Raw genomic sequence first — 14,239 nt, forward strand, 5'->3', positions numbered from 1 at the left:
TGGGCCCCCCTACTCACAACAAAATTTTTCTGGTGTGCTCCCTGGGGCATTTGGTGGGCTGCTGTGAGATACAGGAAGCTGGACTAGATGGGCCTATGGCCTGATCCAGTGGGGCTGTTCTTATGTTCTTAACTACAATTCCCAGGAAGCCTTGCAGGTCTCTTGTTATCTGGTGTGCTCCCTGGGGCATTTGGTGGGCCGCTGTGAGATACAGGAAGCTGGACTAGATGGGCCTATGGCCTGATCCATTGGGGTTGTTCTTATGTTCTTCAGAATGAGCTGCACGGCACCCAGTAGTGGCGTCACCTGCCAACTGCTTCCAGGAGGCTGATTTCAAGGAAATCAGACCCAGAGGTGAGCAGGAGGGAGGGCTGTCCAGCAGCAATGCTCCACTTGCTGCGCAATTCTTGTGATGCCTCGACATTGAGGATTCCATTCTAGAGCTTCAGCTACAGAGCGAGGTGCCTACTGTGGCTGCAGGTGTTGCACTCACCACCCCAGTGCATTGCCCCTCCAGGCAAGGGGCTTAGTTAGGCCAGGATTGGTCAAATTGCCCTATGGCTGGCTCTGTTGGATGCAGGGACACATGACTGGAAGGATTTCCACGTTGTCTTGGTGTGCCCTCTCATTCAGCCTCCCACCTTGAAATAATCCTTCCTGTGCTGAAAGCAGCCTGTGCTTGCCTAATGTTCAGAACCGCTCTGCCGGGTCAGATCAAATTTGGCACAATCCAGACTTCAAGTGACAGCCAAGAAAACCTGGCAGCTGAGACACGGATGCAGCAAACCCAGCACCAGTGCGGAGGCAGTGGACTCCAACATCAGCACCAAGCCCAGCAGCCAGGAGCCCCTGGGACTTGGGGTCCTCTAAGCTAGGTCCTCACACAGCAGGAGCCCCACTGTCCTTAGGGCCTATTTGCCAGTACAGGTGGCTAGCCATGCACCAAGCAGGAAATTATACAGAGGCAGTGGAGGGGTCCGTGCCCTGCCCAGAAGTGCCCCTTGTGTGCCATGCGGTGAAAAACATTGCACATTGCTGTGCTAAAGGCTGATCCTTACAAATGCAAGGTATGCACTTTGCTGCAGAGGTACGGCCCACCAAAATTAGTTAACTTTAAGGCAGAATTTCTGTGGATGGGATCCCTCATTTCCCCAGAACTTGTAGTATTTTGTTATCAGCTGTGTTCTGCCCAATTCCAGGGACATGAAGTTGCCCACCATCATACTGTTGCTTGGAAAGGATAATAGAATCATGGAAGGGACCCATAAGGTCATATAGTCCACCCCCTGCCTGTAGCAGGAAATTATCCTAGTGCATCTCTAGTTGAGCCTCTGCTTCAAGATCTCCAGTTTGGGAGAATCCGCCACCTCTCTTAGCAATCTGTTCCACTGCCAAACCACCCTTACTGTTAAGATCCCCATGGCCGTACTGCTGAATTCTCCCTGCCATTGCCAAGGAAGAGCCCTGCTGCCGCGCCAGGCATGCTACGGGGGAGGGGTCCGCCACCGTTACTAACAGCATGAGGCTCTCTGAGTACAGTGATCCAGTAATCCGCTCCACTCCAAGCTCCTCTGTGCTGACCCAGTGCAGCACTTGTTATGTTTGTAATTCCCTTTAAGTCTTCCAAATAAAACTCCAGAGTAATGACGCCTTTTTTCAAACAGCCAAAATGCTTGCAAAAAACAGTGAGTCGTTTCAGCTCTGCCGTCACCAAGGCCTTGCCAATAAGCCCGACCAGGATATTGGAGAAATCCGAAGGAGATTGTTGGGAAGACACAACACTGTAATTGCCAGTAGAAGTTTTAAAGTGTTTGCATCTTCTGGCTTTGTTTTCATAGCTTCTGTCTTTACTCAACAGTTACGCGTGTTAGTTTTCACCCTTGATCTGTTTGTCTTAAAGTTTTATTTTTCTTCTGATGCAAAAGTTTGTTTCAGTTTGCTTTTGCCTTCTAAGTAGCGTGCTCCTTCGAGTCTTGAGGCTGACTTGAGTCCTACTGCTTCTTTCCGGGACTGTTACAATCAGGGATTGTTGAAAACCGCTGAGGCTGAGTTTATGGCCAGTGGCGTAGCTAGAGAGGGTGCAAAGCACTAAGTTTTGCAGGGTGCCTCACTGTGGCGTGCAAGTGGCCCCTCCCCTTCAGTGCCAGGCATACACCTCTGTTTTGCTCCCCCTGCCTGAAATGGCTCTAAAGGGGAGGGGCTGCTTGCACGCTGTGGTGAGGCACTCTGTAAAACCTAACGCTTTATACCCCTACCTATGCCACTGTGTATGGCCCTAGGTCTGCTACTGCTTTCTTTCCACAATTCAGTAGATGTTCTTCATTCAGGTTCCAAACATATGCAAGAATCCCCTTTCCTGGGACAGAAGTTCCCTCTGTAGTCCAAAGGAAGGTTATTGGACATTGACAAGCGTTATGTACTACACACAACCACAGATAAAGGAGAGACTTCCAGCATATTCAGACACCTGCTCAGCATTGCAGAAGTGACTGTGTGTGTGTGTGTGTGTGTGTGTGTGTATTCTGGAGTTACTCTATAGATACAGGAAGATGCCACACAGCTGGGCTGATGCCTGCTTCTTTAGTTGGCTAGTGTTGTGGTTTGAATATATTTGTCTCAGATGCCATTGCAGTAGCAATGTGAGTTACAAGATTATCAAAGAGTAGTTGGGTGCACAGTCCTTTGCCTAGGTCTCTCGAAGATGCACTTTGAGTGAGGCAAGATCTTTCTTGTCTCTAATGCCCGTGTACATAAATGCATGCGCATCAACTCTAAGGGCCGCAGTGTTGACACAGCTTGTTCACACAGTACAACCCGCGCCTGCTTGATTCTGGGGTGTGTGTGCTTTTCCTCCGAAAAGACAGCCGCAGAGGGAGGGGGGCTGTATGTCTTGACTATGATCCAGATTGTCCCCCACTCCCAGAAAGTAAGCTCATTGATGCCAAAGCAAACTTTCCTTCTGGGGCAAAAAGCTGGAGGGGGCGGGGGCCTCAGGTTGGTGCCATGGCAGAAGCTAAAGCCCCCTCGTCACAGTTCAGTCCTGATTGCACTCCTCCTCCTGCACCTTCTGTTTAGGGAAGAAACCAGGCACATAAACATGCACGCATAGACATACATGTGGTTGCCGATGTGTCTGTTGAACTGTTGACCATAAGCTATTATAGCACAGTTTGGGTTTTGTAGGATGTCTTTACCAAAGGAAGAAAAACCCTCTTGGCTTCTGAGCTGGTAGGAGGAAGGCTGTTGCAAAAGAGATGAATACAGCAAGAGGCACAGACGGAACTGCTCTGGGGTGAAACAGGGCCCGGGGTAGGGGGTGCACTTAGGGAGTCTGCCTTGAGAGAATTCCGGGTGTTGCAAGGATGTCTGCTTTCATCTGTGAAATGCTGGAGGCTGGGGAGACGTTCTTTTCAGGAATATTCTTCCAGCCCTCCTTCTAAGGACGTGTCCCTGTGCCCAGTGGCATAGCTAGAGGGGGTGCAAAACACGAACACAAACTTCTGGGTGGCTCACGAACACCCAGAAGCATTTGACTGGCCACTGCTGGAAAGAGAGCCTTGCACTGGGTGCACCTCTGCTCTGCCCTTAAAGTCTCACAGGTAATGTCTGGATGCGGCCCTGCTCTTAATCTACATCTGTCTTCAGCGTTAGTAAAAAGAGGCCGTATGGGATTTTGCCCAACCACTCTTGCTTGTTAGCTCCTTGTTAAGTCTTTGAGCAAGCAGAGGCAGCACCAGCAAAGTGGCCGCCGAATTCTTCCGAACAATCTGAGCCAAATTCCGGGGCTTCCATCTTGCTTTTTTATGTGCTTCCACGTGTCTTGGGCATCACTTCATCAGAACCTTTCTTCTTTATGTCCCGTCCCACCCCAGACAGAGCGTAGGGTGGGAAATAACTTCATGCAAGGTCTGTAGCTGGGGAGGATGTACTGCGTGGACCAAAAGGCATCTGGAGTCCAAGAATTGCATTTCCAGGGCTGGCAGTTGTGAGGTGTGTGCGTGTGAATACTTACCACTTTTTATTTGTTAACCGAGCAAAAGTTGCAATGATGTCATCGGAGCGCATAAACACCATCCCGCGGGACTCTTTTTCGAGGTGATGGTTGGGCATCGACTCTGTGATTACCATCACAACACTGAATTTCTCTCCTCCTCAACAGTTTCGCTTTACAGATCTTGGAGGAATAGGTTGGCCATTTCTAACCTCTTTTGATTTATATACTGTATATATAAACACAGTTTATGCGGTTGCCAGCCAAGGGGACTTGCGGTCTGCACACAATAAAACCACTGAAAATGAACCCAAATGAGCTTCATCTGAATTAGTGTTCTGAGCTATCAGCCGAGAATCAGCCTACTAAACTCTGCAAGTGCCACCTTGCTGAAAAGCTGTCTGCCAGACTGCTATAATCTGTGTTGAGTGTGGCGGCAGAAGTGCCCCACTTTTCAATCTGGCCATCTGGGGAGCACCCCAGTTTTTCTATTGACTAGCTGCACAATGAGTCTAACTATCATGCACAGATGTTAAAGAACATAAATCACTTCTGTGTAGTAGTGCGTGCAGCGCATGTACGTGCCTAGACGTAGAGCTGGTTCACACAGTTTCCCTTCCAGAGGCCAGAGAGGCAGAGTCCCATGCCATGTGTGTCTTTGCACCTGAGATGTGGGCTTTAGTACTGGGCTGGGTGTGCTGTGATTGGCTGCCAGGTGTGGTCTGTGTCCTATACTCTGGCGTAGGAAAGTGGGCAGAGCAAGGAGGGTGTGATTTGCTACTCTTTTCCCCTTCCTCATACTTCCTTACTCCTATGAGCAGGAGGTTACTCCAACCTATAGCAGTTCTGTCGTTGGCATAGCATTTTTCTGGTGTCAGGGATATGTCAGTTGTCTGAAGGGGGTTTAGGGAATGGTGTGCACATTGACTCCTCCACATCCTTCCTACATCCCTCCCATGGCATGCCCCAATCTCGCCCCTGTTTTGGCATAGTGTTTTTCTACCATTGAACTGGTATCCATGGCATATCTGTCAGTGGGCACATGTCTACACTGGAGGGGCTGTTGTTGCACCAGCATATGTGACAATATGCTGGTGTGTCTATAGCAGGGGTGGCAAACCGTGGCTCATGAACCACATGAGTTCACTCATTTCCGTGAGCCACACATTATGTGCAGCTCACAGAAATGTGTTGGCCGAGCTCTTTTTTGCACCACAATTAATATAAAAGGCAAGTAAGCAATTTTCAAGCTTTATATTTGTCAGGTATAAACGGAGAGTCCACTGGTGAGTAAATATATTTAAGAATTTAAGTGCTTCTTTAATATTGTGACTCTCAAACATCTCCCTTGCAGTTCTCAAACATCCGAAGTTTATCACATGCGGCTCTTGCATTAAGCAAGTTTGGCCTTCCCTGATCTATAGGATAAAACCGGGCCTTTAGATTTTGAGCCATTATTCTGAACCGCAAACTACCTTTAGAATATCTTGTTGGCAACCTTCAGTCTCGAAAGACTATGGTATCGCGCTCTGGATGGTGGTTCTGGCACAGCGTCTAGTGTGGCTGAAAAGGCCAATCCGGGAGTGACAATCCCTTCCACACCAGGAGCAAGTGCAGTCTGTCCCTGGTCTGACTCCCTGGCTGTGTCTCCAATCTTACACACAAACACACACAGCCATGCATTTGCACACACACAGAGTGAGAGAGAGAGGCAAACAGGTCTACTAACCTGAAGGCAGCAGGTCTGCTAGCCCACCTCAGATCGGGGAGGGGGGGGAGAGAGAGCCCAAAGTTGCAAAAACTGCTGTCTCTTCTACACATCTTCCATTGGGACCTACCCTGAACTTGGCTTGCTTATGCTGTGACATTTTCCCCAAGCTCTGAGGGCTCTCCCATTCAAAGCACTCGGAAGGAGGACTCACTGTCTCTACATACCTTAGTGGCTTAGCGGAATCCATTGCCTGATGAAGGCAGCCAAAATGCTTTGGAAATGACTCATTGGGTTATCTTTGCGCCCTCCCCAACCTTGCACTGGGAATCTTTCTAGGACCACCGGTATATACCAACTGCTCTTCAGGGCAGCTCTCTCCTCTTATAGAGCTGTTATATTCTAATAAAGAGCAAGTGGGGTGCCAGGCTGAGTCTGTACCCCCATTGCTTCCTCTCCCCAGAGCATCAGGATATAATTGCAGTGCTCTCACCCTTCATCCCTTTGCCAGTGTACATATACTTGATCTCTGGGGAGTGGTTGTCATAAAAAGAACAAGAACCCAACAGTCAGCCAGCCTCTCCCCCCCCCCACCGCACCCCACTGTCTTTCCACTACATTATGGGCTCCCCCCCCCCCCAGCACACTAAGTTGGAGGATTCTTGCTCCACAAATGAGAGCCGTCTGAAGAACAGGTTCTGACTGAATGCTGCTTGGCTGGTTCTTGCATTCTTCCGTTTTTCAAAAGACAACCAAGGTTGATTCCAGGTCTGTCGACATCTTACTTTCATCAGAGTAGCCCAGACCCAGCCATAAAAATTTGCTGGCACCTGGCCAGCTCTTGCCACCATCGCTCTCAACTTGCTAAAAAACAGTCCTGGTAAAATCATGATGTTTATTTTATTGACTGACTGGATTTTAGATCTCCCTGTCTATTGCCCTTACCCCATGGGCTCTGCGGAGATAACATTACCTCCTTTCTTCCAGAAAGTTTTGGGTTTTTGTTTTTTTTTTCATGTTCAAGCAGAAGGTCTCCTATTCTCAGTAATGGCATCTGGACATTTCATTTACCCACAACATTCAGGGGGGAAAAAATGTGAAAACTGTGCCCTATCAGGCTGGTTGCATGGAGAAAATCTCTCTCTCTCTCTCTCTCTCTCTCTCTCTCTCTCTCTCTCTCTGGGGATCTGAGGTAGGCTAGCAGACCTGCTGCCTTCAAGCTAGCAGACCTTTTGCTGTTTACCTCTACTTATTCATGTATTCATTCACTCAATTCAATTCACCGGGTAGATGGGACTCGTCAGCCTGGGAAGGCAGCTCATCTGAGAGAAGGAAAACTCTGATCCCAAACCTCCACTGCCTTGTGGCTACATCCAGTTATGGAAAAAGCTTCAGGAGTCAACCTCGAGGCAAAATCAGGAGCCGGAGTCCCTGAGGCAGTTCATGGCTGAACACACTCACGTTCTGGCAACTCCTGCGACGCCACTGGAACCAACCGTATTGGCCTCTGCCTTTCCATTGGACCATTTCAGCGACATGCAGAGGGGGGGATTTGCTGCATGGGTAACAGCTTATCCTCCATACCTACTTTACCCAGGCTTCGCGCACTGGAGAGGACACTCTGCTCCAGAACCACCATTCTGAGCGTGACACCATAGTCTTCCGAGATTGAAGGATGCCAACAACATTCATTCAATTTATAACCCACCTTTCTCCCAGAAGGGCACCCAAGGCAGCTTACAACAAGGTTAAAATACATATATAAATCATAAAACGCATTAAAATATATAATGCATATATAAGAGTTTCAGAGTTTCAGAGTCTGCCACAGGCGAGGTCATCCAGGATTGGACGCAACAGATGGAACGCTGGCTGCAGCACTACTCTGAGCTATATTCCAGTGTGGAAGGGATTGTCACTCCCGAATTGGCCTTTTCAGCCACACTAGATGCTGTTCCAGAACCACCATTCAGAGCGCAATACCATAGTCTTTCAGGACTGAAGGTTGCCAACATGTGTATATAAGACAAGCCCCTCCATCCCCAAAAGCTAACTGAAGCAGAAATGTTCTTAAGCCTTGTTGGAACTGCTGCACAGAGGGGGCAGATTGTAGAATCTCATGAAGCATGTTCCAGGGATGCAGTGCCATGACAAAGAAGTCCCTGTTTCTCACCATTGGGAGACATGTCTGCATGGACTCAGCTTCATCTGGAGACACCATGGACCTGGGATCTTCTACTTACAAAGCAAATGCTCTACATCCCCTCCGTATCTCTCCCATAAGATGATCTAGAAAAATGCAGTACACAGCATGCTCAGAGCTGCCGCCCCCTCTAGTGCACTTCCTTGGCTGCCTCTTGTAAAAGGCAAGGCAATGCAAGAACATCACGTCGTAGCACATGGTTATCTTTTTCCTAGTCTGGATTGACAGCAGCCATGCATCCCTTTCTGTAGCATCTAGCTTGGCTTCCAGACTCACAAAGAGATTCTGGTCCAACAAGAAGCTGACGGAACATACCAAGATCCAGGTCTACAGAGCTTGCCTGAGTACACTTCTGTACTGCAGCAAGTCATGGACTCTTCACTCACAACAGGAGAGGAAACTGAACGCTTTCCACATGCGCTGCCTCCGATGCATCCTCGGCATCACCTGGCAGGACAAAGTTCCAAACAACACAGTCCTGGAATGAGCTGGAATCCCTAGCATGTATGCACTGCTGAAACAGAGACGCCTGTGTTGGCTCGGTCATGTTGTGAGAAAGGATGATGGCCGGATCCCAAAGGATCTCCTCTATGGTGAACTCGTGCAAGGAAAGCGCCCTACAGGTAGACCACAGCTGCGATACAAGGACATCTGCAAGAGGGATCTGAAGGCCTTAGGAGTGGACCTCAACAGGTGGGAAACCCTGGCCTCTGAGCGGCCCGCTTGGAGGCAGGCTGTGCAGCATGGCCTTTCCCAGTTTGAAGAGACACTTGGCCAACAGTCTGAGGCAAAGAGGCAAAGAAGGAAGGCCCACAGCCAAGGAGACAGACCAGGGACAGACTGCACTTGCTCCCGGTGTGGAAGGGATTGTCACTCCCGAATTAGCCTTTTCAGCCACACTAGATGCTGTTCCAGAACCACCATTCAGAGTGCGATACCGTAGTCTTTCGAGACTGAAGGTTGCCAACATAGTAGCTTGGCTTGAGAGTGGCTGAATGGCACATGCAGAAATCATGGGCAGAGATGTATCCAGCTGTGACAGGGGTACAGGGCTGAAGGGCCACACCAAATATCTGGTTGGGAAAAAAAATTAAATATAAAATTTAAATAAATACTTTAGAGATGGAACTTAGATGAATGAATAAATAAATGGGCTCAAATGTCCAGGACTTCTCCAGCGTGAACGTAGCCCAAAAAATAAAGCACACACTTAAATGGACCCCCATTTCCCCACCCAACAAGCACAACTCTGGTTGTGTTTGGTCAACTGAGCCAGATGCTCTCGGGATCAGAGGCTGGTTGCAGGCCGGATAGAGGCTCTCTGCAGGCTGCCTCTAGCCCATGGGCCAGGGTTTGGAGACTCCTGAGGTATGAGAACAGAGAGGTAATGGAGGGTTTTGAAGGCAAGTCCAAGGAGATAGTGATGGAAAGAGACGTGGATAGCACAGGAGCCAGTGCAGAGATTTACAGGATGCCACAGGATGTGGTGCTGGCGTCTAGCCTAGACGCCTTTAAAAGGGGATTGGACGAGTTTCTGGAGGAAAAATCCATTATGGGGTACAAGCCATGATGTGTATGCGCAACCTCCTGATTTTAGGAATGGGTTAAGTCAGAATGCCAGATGTAGGGGAGAGCACCAGGACGAGGTCTCTTGTTATCTGGTGTGCTCCCTGGGGCATTTGGTGGGCCGCTGTGAGATACAGGAAGCTGGACTAGATGGGCCTATGGCCTGATCCAGTGGGGCTGTTCTTATGTTCAGGAATGTTCCTGTGCACTGAAAATTTCAGGCAACAATTAGGCAGGAAGACCTTTGCGTCTTTAGGAATAAACACAATTTCCAGTCCCTTTGCTGTTCGGAGATGCTTGGGGACTTGTGATCCGCCTGCCTTTCCTTGAGCCCCCAAGTTGATCTGCAGGGCTCTGCATCCCAACATCTGAATCCCTCCTAGAGGAAGCATTTTTTGGCACAACGGATCATGATGCGCCGCTTACGGCCAAACGTCTTTTTGGCTGCGCTGCAAAACGCTGTGGCGGCCTCCGTCCAATGCCTCAGATGCTTTTCCTCACGTCGTTCTTTGGCAGATCTGCGTTTTTGGCTTGGTGTGATGAAAAGAATTGTTCGATTCCCTCTCTCTCTCGCCTTCAAAGATGCTTTCTCCCACATGTGCTTTGAGAATGTCTGGCTTGTCATTCATTCTAGCGTCGGCCTCCAAAGAATTCTTTTGCTCAGACAAAGATTTGGATCAACACCTTATTTCCCTCCCAGGTGCCTCAAAAGAAGAGGAGAGAGCAACAGTGAGTAAGAGAGAGAGAGAGAGAGAGAGAGAGAGAGAGAGAGAGAGAGCAATTACATATTTCCATACCTGGGAGAATAAGAACACATGGAAGTGGGTAAAGCAAACACTGGTTACAGCAAAAACAAGGGTGTGGGCTTGAAAAATATTAGGATGGCTTAGTCATTTCAAGTCTTTTTAAAAACCTGTAGTATGCAGTGATCTTTCAATGGCTCTATTGGGAGGATTCTAGCATTAAAAAACCTTCTGTTACAAAGAGAGGCTCTGGAACATGCGTGCATGCCTCCAGGAGCTTGGACAGAGTGAGCTAAAGTGTCAGGCCTGAGCTTCTGCAGTATGGAAGTTGTAGCAATCCTGGTCAACGAGCTGGTGTGCTGTGCTCCCTTGCGGTTTAGCCTCTGTAGACCCACATTTTCCTGGGTCCGCCTGCATCACTCCTCTTCTTCCTCTTTGCATTTATTTATTTATTTTAAAAGATGATTGTTTTTCCAAACCTTATAAGCTGCTTTTGAGTCAGAGCTAGCAAAAGCGGCCCATTGTCCTCCTAAGAATATTGGGAATATTGAAGGAAGAACTGCACAGTTGTAACAAACAAGACTGGCAGCCGTAGCAGTTCTTTGCCTCTCCTTGTAGGGCAGGACTGCTTAGAAGCTTGGGGAGCCAGCTTCCAGCCCTACCCGGTACTGAGCAAAGGAGATCAATGGACTGACTTGCTATGAAGCAGCTTCCTGTGTTCCTGAAATGCCAAGAGGGGAAGTGCTGACCAAGCCTCCCGTGAAAGGGAGTTCCAAAGTTTAGTGTTCATCACTGAGAAGACCCTGTGCAGTGTGACCACAAAACATAAGTCCCATGGAGGAAAGATGCAGAGATGCAGCGCCGCCCAACATCTGACCCAAGATCTCCTGGCACCTGAGGTGGTGCACCAAATGCTGCCCTCTCTTCCCTGGTGATGGGCCAACTTCTGGTCCTCCTGCTGCTTGGATTGGAAGAAGGCAAAGGAGTTGGAGTAGAAGAATAAGTGCAGAGGGGGGTTTCCTTTATCAGTTCAGGAAGTGAGATGAAGAGGAGTAGTGGAAGTGAGTAGATGGATGGGGGGGTACACTCCGCCAATCAGACTGTTACTGCTTTGCCTCCGCCAAGATCATTGCCTTCCCTAACATCTCTATAGGAATTTAGGTAGTCTCTCTGGTTAAAAAAAGATTAAACTGCCAAATCCTATTTGCGGGAAATGACGGTGGATCTCAGGTTTGCCATTATATCCTACAGGTGCAGAGCTGCCATAGAATGAACAGGAGGCCCCTGGTACCTCTGCCATTGCTAGTAAATTGGCAGCAGGGGTGGATTGGGGGTGGCAGATTGGGGGCAGGGATTGAGCTGGGCAGGAAGGGGGTGGATCTCCGCAGTGGTGCGCGCCAGGTCCTGTTCCTCCCTTACTATCCACCTCTTCAGACTTATGCCAGCTGGCTTAAGTCTGAGGAGACCTACTGGGACCCAGGCAGCCTACAGAGAGGTAAGTAAAAATGTTCTTTACAAACAAACTAAGGCTTTTGTGGCTGGATGAGCTCAAACATAAGTTGAAATGTTTCTCAAGTCTCTAAGAACATAAGAACAGCCCCACTGGATCAGGCCATAGGCCCAGCTAGTCCTGTATCTCACAGCGGCCCACCAAATGCCCCAGGGAGCACACCAGATAGCAAGAGACCTCATCCTGGTGCCCTCCCTTGCATCTGGCCTTCTGACATAGCCCATTTCTAAAATCAGGAGGTTGCGCATACACATCATGGCTTGTAACCCGTAATGGATTTTTCCTCCAGAAACTTGTCCAATCCCTTTTTAAAGGCATCCAGGCCAGATGCCATCACCACATCCTGTGGCAAGGAGTTCCACAGACCAAACACACGCTGTGTAAAGAAATATTTTCTCTTGTCTAACTCTCCCAACACTCAATTTTAGTGGATGTCCCCTGGTTCTGGTGTTATGTCTGGTCTTTAATGTTCTTTACATACATCTCCTGGGCTGCCTGTTCCCTGGCTGGCCCATGGCAAGCCACACATACTCCGTCAGAGGTGCTGCATGCTCTGGGCCGGACCTGGATAGGATAGGGCCATAATCTGACAGACCCTAATCGGAGGCTGATATTGAGTGCCAGGAGCAGCAGGAGATCCAATATGGGATGAAATGCAGGCATTGGACGGGACAATTGAACTGCACGTTTTAATGCAGAAAATGCTTCATGAGTGAAGAGGCTCGTGATGGAAGGAGCTGGAGACTCTGATGAAAGAAAGCATTTCATGTGGCTGTACATTTCCACCCACCCACCCCAAAACCAAGCAAAGACAAGGAATGGGGTCAGGCTTGCAACAATCTGTAGTTTGCATGCCTGGGCTAGTGTTTCTGTTTACGTACAAAGAAATCTAATTAGGTTGTGGAGTCCTTCCTATAAACATCTGAGGGTCCAATCCTATCCAACTTTCCAGCAGCAGGGAAGCCACAATGCAGCCCCAAGGTGAGGGAACAAATGTTCCCATACCTTGAAGAGGCCTCCAAGACTGCCTCCCCAACACAGGAAGCAGTGCATACCCCATAGGCACAGCAGCACCGGCACTGGAAAATTGGATAGGATTGGGCCCTGAATTACCCAGCTAAGAAGAGATATCTGCATCTTTCTGCCAAGATGGGTTTTCCATCTGACAAGGCAAGCCCAGGTGTTCTGTTGTGTGCTCCAAGAGAACCACTTGGGCCAGTGTGTGGATTCAAGAATGGCAGGTGTCAGGAAGCCGAAAGAACCTCCCTGCAAAAAAGGCTGCTTTATTTGTCACAGTGCTCTTGACACTGCTGGGGTGAGAAGCATCATTAAGGCCCCAGGGGGCTCTGAGGTGAATGGTGAGGTCTAGAATAGGCAGATGATGGTCTCCAGGACTGGAGGCAGATGACATGGTCCAAAATGGGGGTGTTGGTGGTCCGTTTCCCAAGCAAACCATAACCCGCTTAGCACCTTTGCTTACTGACATGCGTTTCAGACTGGAGAGCCCTTACGTAGGGGCCCAAATGCTTCCCCAGATCACTTGCTACTTCCTTCTTGGGCTGACTGCAACTTTCCTTCCTAACGTTCAGGGATACCGTGGAGCAAAACAAACCTGGTCAGCCTGTCTTCTCTGTGAGCTACCTGGATGGAGCAGGCAGTAAGGTGCCTGAGCCCAGTGGCCAAAGCTCCCGTGCCCTATGGGCAGGGAATTCTCTGCATCACCTGTGATTAGATGGTGACATTTAGTCAGTCACTCTCAGTCCAGAGACGCTATGCAATTACCTGGCCCCAGAGAAGGCTGCCTGGCTGTTTCTGCATGAGTTACTGCTTGGCCGGGCTTCCTTTCAGCCGAGTTGGGTTCCACTGCCTTGTGTGTTCTGGGATCCTTCAATCACCCCCTAAGCAAAGACACAGCAGAACTGTCTGCCCTCCTAGAGGCTGCCTTTTGCATGTCTGCACGAGCTGCTGTTCTGAGCCTCCCTCATTTCGATGCCCAAATCAGGGGCTTCTGCAGAAACAGAGCCAGAGGATGCTTCTTTGGGGACAGGTAGTTCCAAACAACACAGTCCTGGAACGAGCTGGAATCCCTAGCATGTATGCACTGCTGAAACAGAGACGCCTGCGTTGGCTCGGTCATGTCGTGAGAATGGATGATGGCCAGATCCCAAAGGATCTCCTCTATGGAGAACTCGTGCAAGAAAAGCGCCCTACAGGTAGACCACAGCTGCGATACAAGGACATCTGCAAGAGGGATCTGAAGGCCTTAGGAGTGGACCTCAATAGGTGGGAAACCCTGGCCTCTGAGCGGCCCACTTGGAGGCAGGCTGTGCAGCATGGCCTTTCCCAGTTTGAAGAGACACTTGGCCAACAGTCTGAGGCTAAGAGGCAAAGAAGGAAGGCCCATAGCCAGGGAGACAGACCAGGGACAGACTACACTTGTTGCCAGTGTGGAAGGGATTGTCACTCCCGAATCGGCCTTTTCAGCCACACTAGACGCTGTTCCAGAATCACCACTCAG

Source organism: Tiliqua scincoides, chromosome 3 (assembly GCF_035046505.1).
Source record: "Tiliqua scincoides isolate rTilSci1 chromosome 3, rTilSci1.hap2, whole genome shotgun sequence".
NCBI classification, from domain to species: domain Eukaryota; kingdom Metazoa; phylum Chordata; class Lepidosauria; order Squamata; family Scincidae; genus Tiliqua; species Tiliqua scincoides.